The sequence below is a fragment of the Ixodes scapularis genome, unplaced genomic scaffold (genome assembly GCF_016920785.2).
Source record: "Ixodes scapularis isolate PalLabHiFi unplaced genomic scaffold, ASM1692078v2 PGA_scaffold0__279_contigs__length_252992795, whole genome shotgun sequence".
Taxonomy (NCBI): domain Eukaryota; kingdom Metazoa; phylum Arthropoda; class Arachnida; order Ixodida; family Ixodidae; genus Ixodes; species Ixodes scapularis.
In genome coordinates, this window is record NW_024609835.1 from 166,300,329 (window position 1) to 166,317,790 (window position 17,462).

The window sequence follows — 17,462 nt, forward strand, 5'->3', positions numbered from 1 at the left end:
CCTAGAGATCGTCCTAGAAATCGTTCTTGATATCATCCTAGAGGTCGTCCTAGAGGTCTTCCTAGACGTCCTCTCGGACGTCGTCCTAGCAAGCAGATCAACCCGCGTCGCGAATACGCGGAACTGCAGTACGTACACATTCACGTTTGCGACCCACGAAGCAATCACTCGTGGCTGCGGCGTAAGCAGATAAACTAGCACCGCGCATACACGGAGCGGCAATACGCAAACATTCACATTTACGCACAACTACGAAGTAATAATTGGTTTGAGTTAAGCTAGTTGGCACATGGTCAATCATGGTTAGTTGGCGCATGCCACATATGGTCAACGATTACACGGAGACAGGACAAGACACACACACGAAGCTGCAATGATGGGGGGGGAGGGGGGGGACTGCTTGACCATTAAGGTGCAAAGAGACATAATATTGTACGATTACAGAGAGGCGAAGCAATCACTCCATTTCAAAGTGGAGCGCTGCAGTCGCGCTGACGTAAATGATTGCGTTGTAAACCAATAATAAAACTAAGTTTTACTCAAAGTTTGCGTTGTCGTATTCACAGTGAGCGACTTCGTGAATCTCATGACAAGTGCCATCGCAATTTATAGAGTCAAATATAGTGGTTTCTGAAACCAATTTTTGATGTCGTCCGCGACTGTACATATATTTTGTGTAGTGTATGTTGGATCTTGTTCGCACGATAGTCACCTGTATGCGAGTGTGATATCCCTTGCTGCTGTGTTATTTTATATACCCTGACAAAAGTACGGAACTTGGACCAGGACAACTCAGCGCTTGTTGCATTTTGGTCCATGGCTCCGGTATTTGAATCTGAATTCACGAGACGCAAATTTTATTACTTGATTTCATTTGACTTATTGAAACGTTCAATTTATTTCGGGATCAGAGCCACCCAAAGCGGCCTGAAACGTTTTTAATAAAATTATCGTCGCAGGTGTCGCTTATCTTTAGCGTCGCAAATGTAGAAAAAAAATGTTAAAACCTATTTTTTGTTATTTTGTTTATACACCTTTAGGAACCCAATTAAGTGAGTTAACATATCGTGCCTGAATTCCACGATGCGTGACTGACATAAGAATGCGAGTTTTCTGATGATAAGCATATTTCTTAAATGATGAAATTTCTCGACTTGTAGTATACTATATCCAACCAAACACCTGCTACCTTCCTGCTGGGTTTGCAACAAATTATACGGAATTTCTAGGAAGGTGACAATTTATTACGAAAAATGGTTAAAAAAGACAAGGGATGATTCGAAGGTCAGCATGCTTGTGTCATCTTTTTTCTTGTTTGACCATTCTTTTTTTATTCGTACCTTCACAGCTACCAACAAATTCCTAAGTCCGTAATTGATAGTCCGTATAGATTTCTCAGGATTTTTATTGTGAAGTTTTTTTACAACAGCAGCATCATTCAAAATATATTATCTTGTTGAAGTGAAAAAATACTCATGTCGTTTATTGTAGTGCAGGTGCATTCGCGTAATTTTGAAAAATAAAAGCTCGCGAGGCTTATGAAAAAGCTTACCTTAATGTTTTGATATAGGATTGACCATGGCTAGAGCAAACTGATGAGGCTAACTCATTTCGTATTATCGAGACCACTTGGCCAACATGTGTAAAAAATCACCTATACAACCCATTGCAGATCTTAAAGTCGGAAAAGTTTATTTTGTAGCTTCGGTAATACAGCAAACACCAGTAAAACGCTAACAAAATCCAAAAGCGGAAAACCGAAAAAGGCTTTTTTTTTTCGTCGTTTTGTTTTCTGTACGTTTGCTGGATTTAGTGGGCAGAAAACGAAATTATTATATTAATAACCATTATGCACTTTTTGATAACCAAGCCAGCACCAGCACTTTTTAATGGCCCGGGATGGCTGAAAGGCTTTATGATCAAGGATTGTTTAGCTTATCTTGCAATAGCACTATTGCAGCAACGATTGCATTATAAAGAGTAACCATCTCACCACATTTGCCTATCTTATCTTATTATTTGCCTATAACGGAATCACAAATGATCCTTGTGGTGGGCAGTGTTATCTTAGCACATTTTTCTATGGCTAAGTCGTATCAAAGATAACGATTATTGGTGGGAGCAAATTATCTTATGCATATGTTTCCACACGCGTCGCCGAGCGAGCGCATGCGTGGCCGAATGTGTACCGTGCTTGATTGTCGCGCGGAAGGTCTAGGTTCAATTCCAATCAGTGGAATGTCCTTTCATTTATTCTTTCAACTTGACGTTCTCCTAACTTCGAAAACATTCTCGACTGATCGAGTTCTGAATGTTCTACGCACCGAAAGTTCTACGCCGAATGTTCGAAAAACCCACGCTTGTATACATAAGGGACTCTGGGGCATGGCGAGCGGAGTCCGCCTCGTTCCAGCGCTCGATCCTGCTGTTTCACGTCGACGCCTGCGACGCTAACTTACCTCTAGCTTGTTTTGGGCACAAGTTCGCCCCATTCAATGTTTAGTTTGTTCAGTTATTCTTCGCCTCATCATTTGTCATTCGTGACAATATTAAACCCCAGCATTATTATATTTGCTGCATTATTAAAAAGAAAGCGTACGTCGAGTGACTGTGAGATTATTTACGTTTTACGACGTCATGTACTGAGTTTTTAATTTTTTTACCGTTTATATATCTTTGTTTTGTTTTGTCAGGAGATTCAACAAACGACTTGCGTATAGCACGAATTTGTTTGTCTTCAAGCCTACAAAAATAATTTAAAAAAAAAAAGCCTGAACGTAAAATATTTATAGGAAGATAGGCGACTCAGCGAAACAGGCTGAAATATTTCACGAATGTAAATTTCGCTGGTACAATTATTCTGCAAGTGCTTCAAATATCCACTTTCTTTATGTAAAAATAAAAATAAACAAACGGTTTTCTTTTTTTTTTTTTAATAACAGAAGTTGAAAAGTCATTACAAGTATGTACCACCGGTAACAACATTCTTTCAGTACATAAAAATTGTGTTTGAAAGGCTTTGCCATTTTAAGGCTTGTGACGAGAAAAGGTAGAGGTTAAACGGCCGATATCCGTTGCCGTACTATAAATCGTAAACAACAGCTTTTTAGCTTAATAATTTGTCAGAGAGCGAGAAGTCAGCTTTCGCTGGAGAAAAGAACTATTCTAGGGATAGTTTAACTTGCTACACGTAATTACTTGCAGGCTGTAAACTTTTCATGTCATACAGCCATACAAAATGCATCTTTAAAAGGTTCAAGAGAAAAAACGCGTAATTTTTAGCGCGTAAAAAAATTAAAAACACGGCCCGTTCAATCTATATTCATCTACAGCAACGCCGTACCAATACCGTGCCACTGATCTATGAAAATCCAACTAGAAATTTGTTTACAGTTAAAAAGTCAAATCACGCTAGTTTGCAATATCCAGGCATACTACTCCGAGACAGGTTGCAAACAGCCTACTAAAGCACAGGCACGTAAAGGAGAATGTCCACCTTCCATTCACTCTTGCACCTATGCGTCAGTCTCAAAAATGATGTACTTCATAGCGACTGTCTCGAATAAGGATACATCAGGGCAAGTCTGCCATCGGTGACCGTGTGTACATCCCCGTGGCAATACATGTCACAGCATTGCAATACATCTTTCCCAAAAGAAGCAACACCTTCGATGAGACATGAGCTACCTTAACCCTGAAATACACTGTGCTATCGGTGCTACGGTAGTTGCCGACTCGACTCCCCCTTCTTTGCAAAAAGAGGCAGAGGAAGCGAAGTGCTGCCGTTGTAAGGTCTGTTTCTTTCTCTTTCGCAGGCCACTGCAGTCTCACGACAGTGGAAAGGGGGGAAGGCGCCAAGTCGCCAGGGAAAATAAGCGCTCGGAGAGGGTCGGCTCTCACGAGGAGTCGTCGTAAAGCGCCACGCCGAGCAGCGCTTCTGGCGCTGCCTGCACGCGTCGTGAGCCTAGCATCGGATTTTTGTTCCTTTGCATGTGTTTTCGTCACGGGCACACTCCCCTGAAGGCCCAGCGCTTTCACTTCGACCTGGGCAGTCGCTTCGATACGTTCCGTCGGCCACGGCCTTTTCGACAACTGAAAAGCGTTAGAAACGCAAACAACAGAAACGCCCGCAACGGATAAACGAAACTTCGCAACCTTACAATCACAACAGCCTGAGACGAGGAGTTAAAAAAAGATATGAAATAGACGACGAAGAAGAAGCGATTGGATTGCATACGCTGTGGGTCTTCCATCTTTTCACGGGAATTCAAAGGGTTCATTCAGCTCTTTCGCCAGCCTCCCCGCGGGGAGAAAAGCGGAACTTTCCAAAAGAAATGGCGAACGACGGATCGATCGTAAGATACATCGTAAGGACATCGATAAAATGAAGAGGAGATGCTATTAACGGGGCTTTCACGGCGGCATGTGCGGCGTCGAAATAAAAATTTTATTCGTGAGGCAGCACTCCCAAAGAAAGAATTGAAAAAAAAAAAGTTTGAGGAGAATAAAAGAGAGTGCGAGTGCGAAACCCTTTATTGTTATCGAAGTGCGATCACGCGGTGCTACAATGCTGTAGCGTAGGTAGGAAGCAATAAGTTTTCCAACTTTCGATACTTTGGAGCAGCTGAAGCGAGCTAAGAAGAAAATAAAACTTGCAAAGAGAGTTGGAGATGCGAACGAAAACATTCCACGATCCACGAGTCTGGTGGAAATGCAACGTGATCCGATCATATTTTTTCGTCATCGAGATTACTTGCCATAAACAACACTAAATATAAATCCTTGCTTCGTGGTTTGCGACTACTTGAACATGGTTAGATCCTAGATTTGACACGACTGCTGGCTCAGATGTGCTAAAACATTTCACTGTGTATCTGAAATATCAGTATTTACCATCAAGATGCGAAAATAAAAACCGAGTAAGATATTAAAAAGGTTATTTTAATTAGTTTTCCCATTGTGACTTCATTGATTCTGCTCTCTTAGGACTCTGGAGCCATACTCAGTGACACAGCGCGGACAACTTTTGAAGGCCTAAACATACGTGCACCCATTCCCCGATCTTCTTCCGTAAATGGCGGCAGTGTGATCTCCCGAATCCTTTGCGGGAAAATGGACGCTCCAAATGTTTACGAGTGTAACTTTATTGAGAACTTCTGTCGATTTCCACCTGTCGAGCTTCCTGTGTAGATTACAGCGATTGGCTCTTCTTAGTGCTTGGCGGGAAAGTAGACGCCCCAGATTTCTTAGTGTGATAATGCATCATATCCGGTCTCCATTGCCTTCGTGAAACTTCCCTATGGGCTATCTAAAATATTACCTTTGTTATGCCAAACATTCCTTTGTCATAACATACCTTTGTTTTGAAAAAAAATCTACATATCATTTGTTAGGTTGGCCTCAACTTGAACACAAATGGTTTGTTTGAAATTCTCATGAAACATATTTTATCACCGGAATAGAAGTTTAAAAAAATCGCCCGTTTTTTGTGTTTTTCTTTTTGTATTTGCGTTGCTCTTTTAGATTTATTTTTTATTTTACAAAAATATAACCTCCCCATACTTTATTGCCTATGCATTCTGAACCGTATTTACTGCAGAAATTATTTTCATCAAGATTTCTTAACCCAGTCATCGTTGGTCACACGTCGTATGAATAATGCCTGTCGTGTTACAGGTCCCCCTTGTTTTGTCAAAACAGTGTTCTTGTAGAATGACCTCACTATCGTCTGCAAAACTAATCCTAAACATTTTGGTACACTAATTATTATCTGACTGGATACATTTTTGTCTTCATGGTTTTGCTTGTTTCTACTATTTTTGTTTCCTCGAAATGTTATCTGCTTCGCTCATCTTAGGAAATGTCGTTCATGATATTTCAATATAAAAATTTACATATTACTAAACTGCACAACGAAAAAAATACAACGAAATAGCAAATATAACTGAGCAGGGTAATAAATAATCGAATAGCAAACATTCAAGTAGAGTTCTGCTGGATATTTTCAAATGAGTCTTTTTTATGTTGTTTTGCGCCAACACCGATGCGCCAACACCAATCACTTGGAGAGTTCCTGCTGTTCCCGAAGTGAATCGTGCAATGAATGCGGCAAGCGAGGCCACATTGCAAAACTATGCCGATCAGCGGAGCGCTACAAGACAACTGACAAGCCGAAAGAGAAGGTGAAAACGATTGCCAAAGTATTCGTCACTCAAGAATCAAACGGCGAATTTGTCACTTGCATGATCCAACGAACACTAGTGAAGTTGCAGGTCGACACTGGTTTTAAGCTGACGCTCCTAGACACTGAAAAGTGGCCAAAGATTGGGAAACCCAGCCTGCAGAAATGTGACCAGAACCTCCTCTGCTTTAAATTAATCAAAAGAAAATCACGGTTCAAGGCCAGTGCTTGCTTCAGGCCACGTTTGAAAAATTATCTGAAGAGCTTCAAGCGTTAGTGACTGACAAGCGGCACAACAACCTGCTTGGAAGGACGTGGATCGGCAGGCTGAATATCGATCTCAACAAATTGTTTATTCGATTTGTGGAACTGGAAGCCGAAACACCGCTTCAGACAATGTTGGCAAGGTTATCGACTTTGTTCTCCGGTGACTTGGGTTGTTGGACGAAACTTAAGGTTCACCTTCAGTTCAAGCCTGACGTTAAACCGAAGTTCACCAAGCCTCACCCAATACCATTAGCAACATGAGGAGCAGTAGAAAAAGACTTGGCAAAGCAAGTCAAGAACAAGCTTTTCACACCGTGGGCTCCTCCACTACGAGGGTTGTCGTTCCAAGGTCAGGTGGATAAGTTCGAGTCTGTGGTGACTTTAGTGTCACCGTGAATCCTAAGCTTGGCATAACCCAGTACCCACTCTCACGTCTAGAAGAACGTTTCCCTAAGCTAAATGGAGGCCACAAATTAACGATGCTGGCCATGTCAGAGGCGTATCTCCAGCTGAATTTCTCGATGACGAGGCAAGGACGGCTCTCGTGAACAATATGCACAAAGGTTTATTCCAATTCAACTAGATGCCATTTGGAATTGCCTCCACCCCTTGCAGTGTTCCAGCGCCCGATGAACCAGGTAACTGCAGGGCTCGATGGCGGTGTCTTCTGCCTCGACGACATTACTGTCACTGGAAGAGATACTCCTGAACACCTCTGGAATCTTCTAGAAGTGCTCTAGCGGCTACAGGAATGCGGCCTCACGCTCAAGAGGAGAAAATGCGCCTTTCTTCAAGAAAAAGACAAGTACCTGGGGCAAGTCGTTTCCGCCGACGGCCTCAAGCCTTCCATGAGAATGTCTCCGCTATCCTAAACATGCCAGACCCCACGAACATCAGCCAGAGAAGATCTCTCCTCGTTATGGTGCAGCGTTACATAAAGTTTTTTTCTGAATCTTGCAGGCAAATGTGCGCCACAGAAGAAGTTACTGAGAAGAGACACCGCCTGGCAATGGCGCTCTGAGTGCGTAGATGCGTTTGAAAACATCACAACAACTGACCTCTACGGAGACCCTAGTTCACTTCAACCCTGATCTGCCAGTTTACCTCATGGCAGAAGCATCGTCTGGAGGCGTGGGCGCGGTGATCTACCAAAAAATCAATGGCAAGGAACGTCCGATAGTACATGCTTCTAAGACACTGAATTCATCACATTGTGCTTATGCACAAATAGAGAAGGAAACACTTGCCATCATCTTTGGATTCCGAAAGTTTCGCCAGTACCTTTGGGGACACAAGTTTATGCTCTACACTGACCACAAATCTCTGATAACCATTTTTTGTGCCATGAAGGGTATACCTGTGACACTGGCGAACAGACTCCAACGTTGGGCACTCCTACTCATGATCTACAACTACGTGATCGAGTACGTGCCGACGACAAAGTTCGGATATGCGGATGGACTGTCGCGTTTCGCAGAAGGTCCCAATGAGGATTTCGACAAAGAAATGGCAAGCGGAATTTCACCATCTCCAGTGACCCCCAACATTTCTCTGGGCTTCACACCCAAAGTTCGTCGAAATTACCGGTGAAGGCAAAGGACATCGCCACAGAAACTGCATTAGACCCTGTCCTCTCTCTAGTACAGCGGTACATCAGTCAAGGCTGGCCAGAAAGGGTGAAGGACTGCAACCTCACACCATTACATGGACAGAAATATTAATTAACCATTTTCAACGGTTGCATTCTATGGAATCCGTGGACCGTACGTTTCACGAAAGTTTCAGCAGAAAGTAATGAATATTCTTCATGAACGACACGTTGGACAAGCAAAAATGAAGATTTTCATGCGGTAGTACGTCTGCTGGCCACACATTGGCAGAGACATTAAGCGCACGACGAAGCAATGCGAGAGTGGCAGCATTGTTTGAGACAACAAGCTTCAGGTTCCCCTTCACCGTTGGAAAGCTCCGGAACGACCGTGGCATAGACTTAACGCTGACTTTGCAGAGCTAGATCAGCACAGTTACCTTATTGTTATAGATGCGTTCAACAAATGGCCCGAAATTATAGTAATGAAATCCACAACAGCAGCAGATACCATCGACGCTTTGCAGAAGGTTTTCTCTCCCTTCCCCCCTTCAAACATAGGTTACCAGAAAAACTTGTCACCGATAATGGGCGGTAATTCATCAGCTCAGAATTTAAAGATTTCGTGGATAGCGGTAGAATTACTCATCTGTTTACCCCGCCGTACCACCATAAGTCCAACGGACACGCGGAACATTTTATGAAGACGTTGAAAACTGCTCTTCGACTTTCCTGCGGAAGAGAAAGGAAGACAATCATCCGAGACTTCTTGCTTAAATACAGGGTAATTCCCCGCACCTCAACTTGAGAACCTCTATATAAACTTGCTCACCAGCCGGCCCTACCGGGCGGTTCTCGGCTTATTGAAGCCTTCCAAGGTACGGTCCCAACCAATACCGCAGAGAAAGAGGAAGAAACCGCTACCTTTATGGCCCAGCGGAAAGTAGGGTAAAGCATCCTCTCCACAAACAACTAAATAAAAGGCGTTGTCATATAAAGAATTGGCAACGTCATCTACGAAGTTCCAAATGAAAATCCCAAAACCCGCCGGGTCCATGCAGATCGCCTTAAACCAAGGATGACATACGATCATCCCGACTCTTCAATATTCCCAATGGATCTGCCCGGGCCTTCTTAGCTTGACACCCAGCAGGAGGCCACCGATACACAAGATCATTCGGGCTCTCCACTGCAGCCAAAAACAAGTAGGAGATATCTGACTCGCAGCCGTCTTGAGCCGGACCGTTACAAGCCTTCCTAAGGGGGAGGAGATGTAATGACTGCAAAACACGATCGTCCTTTTCAGCAAATCTCAAGTTTGGACAGGGAGCTCGGTACTTCCTTCCTTCGACGAGCTGGAAACCTGGCAGCAGGTCATGTCTTTCCGACCTGCTGTCTGGGAATAAACCCTTAGTAATCCCCTAGGGTCGGGACTACTACAACAAGCAATAGGATTCGTAAAGGAAAAGAAGCACACATCTCTACCAAAAACAAAAAAATACACCGGCCTACCTCGTACATTTGAACATCTTGAACTGTTTATCAGAGGAAAATCGAACACGAGCATGCGAAGCTCATATTCTAGTTTTAATTGTTCTTGTTTTCCATCCAGTCATAAATATAATTTCAGACTTTGTTATGAGATTTAACATCGGGGTATTGACAAGAGCGATAGTAATCTGAACGTAGTCCCAAAACTATAGCCATCCCAAAGATTCTGGGACTTTCGACCCTCAGTGAAATATTTTTTTTAAATATTGATTTCCACCAAACTGCATAGATCCTCATATTTCTGTGAAACAAATTACAGATGGCAATTCCATAACAATAGTTAATACTAACTAAACCTTAAGGAACCTGCACTCTTTATTCATTAGCCTGAAATATTTCTTGCCTTAGGTTCCACAACAACTTTTGTAATATCTTGAATTTCTGCACACTATAATAGAGAACCGCGCGCATATTTCCAAGAACAGTAAGAGTGTCGGGAATATAGCGCGCTTTTAAAGTAATAGTTATATTGTTTCCATAAAATATCTTCGTTCCTCAGGAGAAAACGAAATGCCGCTCCACCTTGTTCATGCTCCCTCGTTACTCGCTCTAATTTCTTTATGCAAGGGAAGATTGAGCGGCGGATGTTCTGTATCCAAAGCATTCACACTGTTGTCCCCCACCTCCCCCTTCTTATGTAATGTATTCCTGGTGAAAGTCTTCGAGAGTAATAAGCTTGAATTTGCAACGTATTGGGCAGTTTGAGAACGCTATCAAACGTATTTATTCGGCAGGTAAGATAACAATACCAGTGACTAGCAATGAAAGCCTTGGTGGCATATTTGCATTATATTGCTGCTGGAACCTAATTTTCGGTAGGAAAATAAACTCGTACTTGGCGGAACGCGTGGAGTTACGTGACCTTCCAGTTTACCCGTTTCTTTAAAAAAAGTGATAACACTGAATATTTGAGTCAGCTGTTGGTATATGGTTGGATTCCACTGCCCGTACACCCAAAGCGTATGGTAGATGCAAAATGACGGATATGTTAGGTGGCAGAGTTCAGTTAATGAATCAATCACTTCATGCTTATTGAGCCCTCGAACAGCTGACAGGCATGCACGTACATGAGACGAAAGACAAAAAAGTGCTAGTCAGTAAATATTTGTAATACACAACCCCTGAACTCAACATTACTAGTATGAAAATCAACGTCAGCTTTAGCTAAGCAGTCATGCAAGCTGCATGCCTGTCAATGGAGGGCCAGATTTTTAGACAAGGGTAAAAAAGGGGACGATTGTATTTTGCAGTCGGAGAACACAGAATGAGATTTTACTTATTTATTTATTTATTTATTTTACCCTCAGGGCACAAGGGCATTACAGAGGGGAGTGGGGAATAATAGTAATAACAATAAAAAAAGGAACAATGAACAAAAACCTCAAACGATACGGAAAACGAGGTTGGCAATAGAAGTAACAAAAAGAGCGTGGTCAGTAATTGATGAGAGAGGTGCATGTAAGCGGTTCAAATCATTAGAAGTTCTTGGAATCAAAGAAGCGTAATAAACGTTAGAGTGACAAAATGGTACACCAACTTTGTGGTGATGATCAAGGCGTGCTGAAACAAAGTATGGGGGATTATCATTTGGGCTTTGAGGTAAGGAACATGGTTATATATCTTATGAAAAAGGGAGATTTAAAAACCATGCGACGATGTGCGAGGTTTGGAAGTAATAATGTGCTTTTCATTGACGTTACGCTTGTGGTGCGGTTATAGTTGGCCAGCATAAAACGCGCAGGTCTGTTCCGAACATCTTCAAGTGAGTTGATGAGGTAGATGGTTGAGAGATTCCAGAAGGAAGCTGCATATTAGAGCTTAGGCCTAACCAGTGTTTCATATAGAATCAGTTTTAATGACGATGGAGCCAGAGGAAAGTTACATTTGAGAAAGCCAAGCATTCGGTTAGCGTTGTGAAACGCGTAGTTAATATGAAGTTTCCAGGAAAGCTCGTCGCTTAAGATCATGCCTAGGTACTCGTAGGAGGCCACAAGTTCCAGGGGCGTGTTGTGAATATTATAAGCGGTGGTAAATTTGGTTTTGTGGGCTACGCGCATGATTTTGCATTTGTTAATGTTAAGCTTCATTGACCAGAGCTTGCACCATCTAAATATAGAGTCGAGGTCATATTGTAGTTTTTGCGAGTCCGAGTCATTACACGATAAATAGCACAATCATCAGCAAAAAGTTTAATTGAAGAAGATACCATCTTATGCAAGTTATTAATACAGACCGAGAAAAGTAAGGGCCCCAAAACAGATCCATTGGGTACGCCAGAAGTGACGGCTGCGGAGGAGGAAGTCATACCGTTACATGTTACAAGTTGCGAGCGATTTATTAAAAATAATACCAACCAGTTAAACACGATAGAATCAATGTTGAGTTCACCTAATTTATGCAATGAAAGTGTGCGATACCTTGTCGAACGCCTTGGCAAAATCTAAGAATATGCAGTCCACCTGAGATTCCTGATCAAATGCTGAAGGAAAATCGTTAGCGATAGACAGTAGCTGTGTTTCACAGGACAAACATTTCCTAAAGCCATTTGATTTGTGGAAAAAATGAATTTAACTCTAGGAATTTAACAAGTTGCGTATAAATTATATGTTTTAGAACTTTGCAGGGAACGCTGCTTAGCGCGATGGGCTTATAGTTGATACCAAAGTGCTTATCACCGGATTTATGCAGAGGAATAACTTTACCAATTTTCCAGTCGCAAGGTACCAATGACGTGTCATGTGATTGCTGAAAAATATGGGCGAGAATAACAGAGAAGTACTGATTAGTAGCTTTTAAAACTTTCGACTTAATTTTGTCAACACCAGTGGCCGACGATAGCTTTAGACCATTTAGAATGCTCAGAACACCATCGCGGCTGATTATGGGGTCCATCAGTGGGAAAGGATCAACATTGTAGCTTGGGTTCACATTGCTTATGGTGTTACAAAAAGACCTACTAAACACTTCCTGAAACATTGTGTCATATAAGGATTCATCGATCCAAGTTTTGTCGGGCGTTTTCAAAAAAATAGACGAAGGCCTGTCTCGATGGGACAACACATTCCAGAATTGACGCGGTTTATTTTCTAACATGGAAGGTAGTAAGGTGAAGAAGAAGTTCAACTTAGCAGACTGAACAGCATTTTTGGAGCACTGAGCAGCCCTGAAATAATTCTGCCAGCGAACTAAGCACGATGTGAGCCTCGCAGCTCTAAATAAACACTTCTTTTTATTTGACAATCTCACGAGTACCCTGTTGAGCCACGGACAATTAGAGTTTACGATCATGGTTTTCGAAGGTATGTATTTCTTAGTGAGCGAAATCACCTTTTCCTTATAGCGCGTCCAGTTGGATTCAACAGAGCATTCCGAGAAGTTACCCAAAAAAGTCTATAAAAAACCGCATAATTTAACATTAATGGCATCATAATTATACTCCGAGACAACTTTTCTTGGCAATGCAGTGGAAGGTACAGGGCCGCGTCCCCTCTCCCATTTTGAGTGTACGCAGGCTCTCCTCCTCCCCCATTTCCGGGGAGAGGAGGAGAGCCCACGCACACTCAGAATGGGAGAGGGTACGCGGGCCTGTATCTTCCACTGCATTGCCAAGAAAAGTTGTCGCGGAGTATAGCTTTGCATTAGTCCCGAATGACTTTTCTTTGGTTTCTAACACAAATTTTAGAACACTCAGGTCAAAATGTAATAACAAATGGTCACTGAAACCAGGTAGGTATGTGATTGTATCATCAGATTGGGCATCGTAGCCAAAACAAGATCCAAAATGTTTCAAGTAGGGGCAGTTACTCTAATTGGACTATGAACTAGCTGAGTAAGATGACAATCAGAAAGCACACTTAAAAACTTCGGCCCCAAACATTGTTAGGGTAATTAAGATCACCTATCAAAAGCAAGGGCGTGTTAGGAAAACGCGTTGTAATTACATTAAATGCATCGTGTAGTTTATCAGCAAAATCAGAGACATATGAAGGTGGACGATAACAGCATCCCAATATATGTTTTTTTTATGTTGAACGTTGATACGCACCCAAATTATTTCTAATGGGCTCTTAATATTAAAAACAAATGATGGTATACTCTTAATGACTCCAGTTAGCGCGCCTCCGCCTGTTCGCAACTCTCTGTCCTGCCGAAAGGTAGCGACAACACTTTATAAAGGAACATCATATCGCGAAATAAGCATCTATTCAGAGGAGGCGAAAAGCTAAGCGTGGCCAAAAGACGCCCGTAATCATAAAATGGCGCTGTCTAACCTAGCGGTCACAAACAAGGTTCACAAAGCGCCGTTGCACAAACACTGGCCTAAGCGTTGAACTGCAACGCTATGGAATACCATACCGGAGAATAAAAGTGCAACCTTTTTAAAACTAGCGAGCGAAAAGGGTGCAGTATGCAAGAGTAACTGTATAAGCTACGAGTCATGCGTGAAATTGCTCACAGCAAGGAAAATAATCATTAAGAAGTTTCAAAAGATAGAAACTAAAAGTCAGGCGGGAATCAAACAAAACACCAAGGTCACATACAACAGAAAACCTTGCAATGTCAGCGCCATGTAATCTATCAGGATGAACATCGACATTAGCCTTCTGCGAGAAAGAAACTACCATCGTTTTTGCAAGGTTCAAAGACCACAAGTTTGTGCGAGTCCAAAGATGAATTGGATCAACGTAATTTCGCACCAATTCAACGGACTTGCCTTGCAACAATAAATGTTCACGTTATCAGCAAACTGAAGCAGCTTCTAGTTGCTGACACTTTATACCGGGTCATTTATAAAAATATTGAAAAGCAAAGGTCCTAAATTTGGACTTTGTGGGACTCCGAAATCTAGGATATAGGGAAATTACTTTTATCCTAAGTGAGAAACAGTACTCGAGTAATTACTAAGGTAGCTGGAAAACAAATCGAAAAAAAAAAAAACGAAGACTGTGATTAAAGTGCTCTATCCTCGATACATTGTGATATTCAAGGACAAACGTCTTTTGAGTTAAAATATATCAACCTGGCCGTGGGACCCAACTGTTGGCGACGTGCGCGATCGAAAGCGTCGCTGTGGTCGGCCTTCCACCATTGGCCGAATGCTGACTATGACGTCAGTGAAGGATTTCTCTTCGACGGAAATAAGAGGAATGGAAGAACTTCAATTTCGACGGTGTTGGTAGTGTTTCTTTAAGAGCGCGGTGGTTTCAAGCTTCCACCATGCTCCTTACAAACACCATCCAACTTGTTGTTCGCAAGGTAATGACGTCACGAATGGTAACCATAGGAGGGCGCCACTAAAAAAACATCTAGCCGCTAATAGGCGTTGCGAACTCCAAAAACGTTACAAGAGATATAGACCGAGTTAAGGCTTAAAAATAACTTTTTTTTTAATGTAGAAAAATAACAAGTAGCAATGCAATTAGTACGTAAATGTCGACAGACATGGTGCTTCCAGAATTGTTAACTGGCACAACCACAGCATTGTTTTCACTCTGATGGAAATGCACTTGTCATTAAAGACAATTAAAAATATGCTGCATCACTAGACTCAATATATCACAGCACCCATTAACAACAAAAGACGGGAACCCAATCTTCCGCATCAGCTGTCACCAGCCAGGAAGGGGGCCAGCATCGAGGCACCCTAGTTTAGGGAGCTGTTACGTTGATCCTTCTTATTCATTTAAATTTTCTTTGTCTTTGGCTAGTGGTTGTTTGGTTTAGGCTATAATAATGAAAATATATTTAACGTCTCCCATCTTCTACGAGCATCCAGGAAGGTGTTTGCAGAAGTCCCGGAGTCTTTACACAGCATGTCAATTACGATGATCGGTTGTTATGTCATCAGCAACCGCCTATGATTGTTGCCTAGGCACGACTTGGTACGGAAGCATTATGATCAAATATGTTATATGGGTATGTTTTAATGCTCATTGGCGCCTAAAGAAATAGCGGCAACTCTTCTTATTGTATGATCCTGGTGGTCTTTCGGATATGATTTCAATGAATATTGTCCCGCTGTTATCGTCCAAATGAAGTAAACATGTGGTGGAGTTGAGTAGGGTCCGTGAAAGTATACGAACCTCATACGTTCCTCTCGCAAGATTTTGAGAAATTAAGAAATCCTGTAGTGATCCGAAAATGGAAGATTAACATTGTTCAGGAATTCTTACGAGCTCTCTTCAGACCCATCAGCAAACAAACTCACAGAAACGAGCTGTTGATCACGCCTTGGTACTTCACATATGAAACGGTTGCTATAAAGTTACCTTCCTCAAGCGTGCGCCAAGTGAATGAGCCCCGAGATCATTCAAGTTTGACATTCCACTGTGAAGCCTAAGTAAATGCCAGGCTCACACCATTGAGTTATTCTAACGTATGCTAGAGGTTAAACTGACGCTAGCGTGCTGTCGGAAATTGAAGCAGAGAGCAACCAGTCGGAAATTGACTTCCGGTAATGTATTTCTATGAGAAAAAACGAGCGTATTTTCTCCCTGCGCTTGATTATAAGAGCAAATATCACGAATAATTCGTGCGTTCTAGATAGCTTTGAACATTTTTCAGTCACCACAGACAAAATAATTGGTCAGTTACAGCGTCTTTATTTCAAACTCGTAGCATTAAAAACGATGCTAAAACGGCTTCGTACATGTATTTAGGTGCACTGTCGGACAGTGTCAGCGCGAACACGGCGTCGGCGCTTTCCAGCATGTGGGATGTACGTGCCAAACAAACAAGCGACATCAGGAAAAACAAGAGAGATGGCAAGAACTACGCAGTAACACTGGATCACTAACTCCTTGTGCATATAGAGGATCAAAATAAATTGAAGGCCACGTAATATAGTCAGATTTCCAATAAATAAGTACTGCTTTATTCTTTGTGCTAATGAATGTGTGCGAAGATGCTTGTTCGGCGTTCAAAACATCACCTGCACGCTCGAAGGTTTTGAAAATAGGGAGAAGCTAGAGGACAGGTGCCCGATAAAAGCTGCCCGGCATAAAAAATAATAAAAAAGACACACCTTTCACAGCTCACATCCTTTCTTCTTTACGTTTTGAATGATTTTAACCGCTCGTAAAGATGCACGAAGGGCGGCATTTTTTTAGAGTGACATGATGCGCATATCAGCAATATATGAGCGCCTCATTCCAGCGAACCTTGAACACACTCTACCTTCCTTTCGATTGTTATTTTGCTTAGAATCGTCGCTCGTTTTTACAAACCTGCTATCGAAGAGAGGATTGGGCCTGAAATATAGCGAAGTTTACCATCATTCACTGGTAAAGGCAAATACTTAATTAAAGCAATTACACTTTTACAATGATAACGAAGGTGCATACCATTCCGTACGACCCCAATATCAAAAGTGCTCCATTTTATTTTCCGCCGAAGAGAGAAAATGTACGCTTGTTTTCCCGCAGGAATGCACAGGAGCACCGCAAAAGTAGACTGGTTGCTGTCTGCTTTAATTGGCGTCCCGGAAGTCGCATAGACACTAGCGCCAGTTGAACCTCTAGCGTACATTATAATAACTCTATTGCTTACACCAAGTGGTAGCAGGCGGCGGTCCGGTATACCAGAAACTAGGCATGTCCACGTTATTAAGAAAGAGTTACTACGAACGGTTATTCGTTATTCGCTCAAGTATAGCTATCAAGCACGTTGTTCATAGTGACTGCCCAGTCGTATAAAGGGTCTGCTAACTTAAAAGGAAATTCTTGCAACTTTTTGTTTTGTTTTATTGAGCGGTGGCCGACATCCCTACCGAAAACAACAGTATAACTTTTCGCTTACTGGATTACGGAACTGAAAATCTAACTGGATTTCTCGTTGTAAACCTCAAATCCAGTTCGCAGACGTCTGCAAACTGGA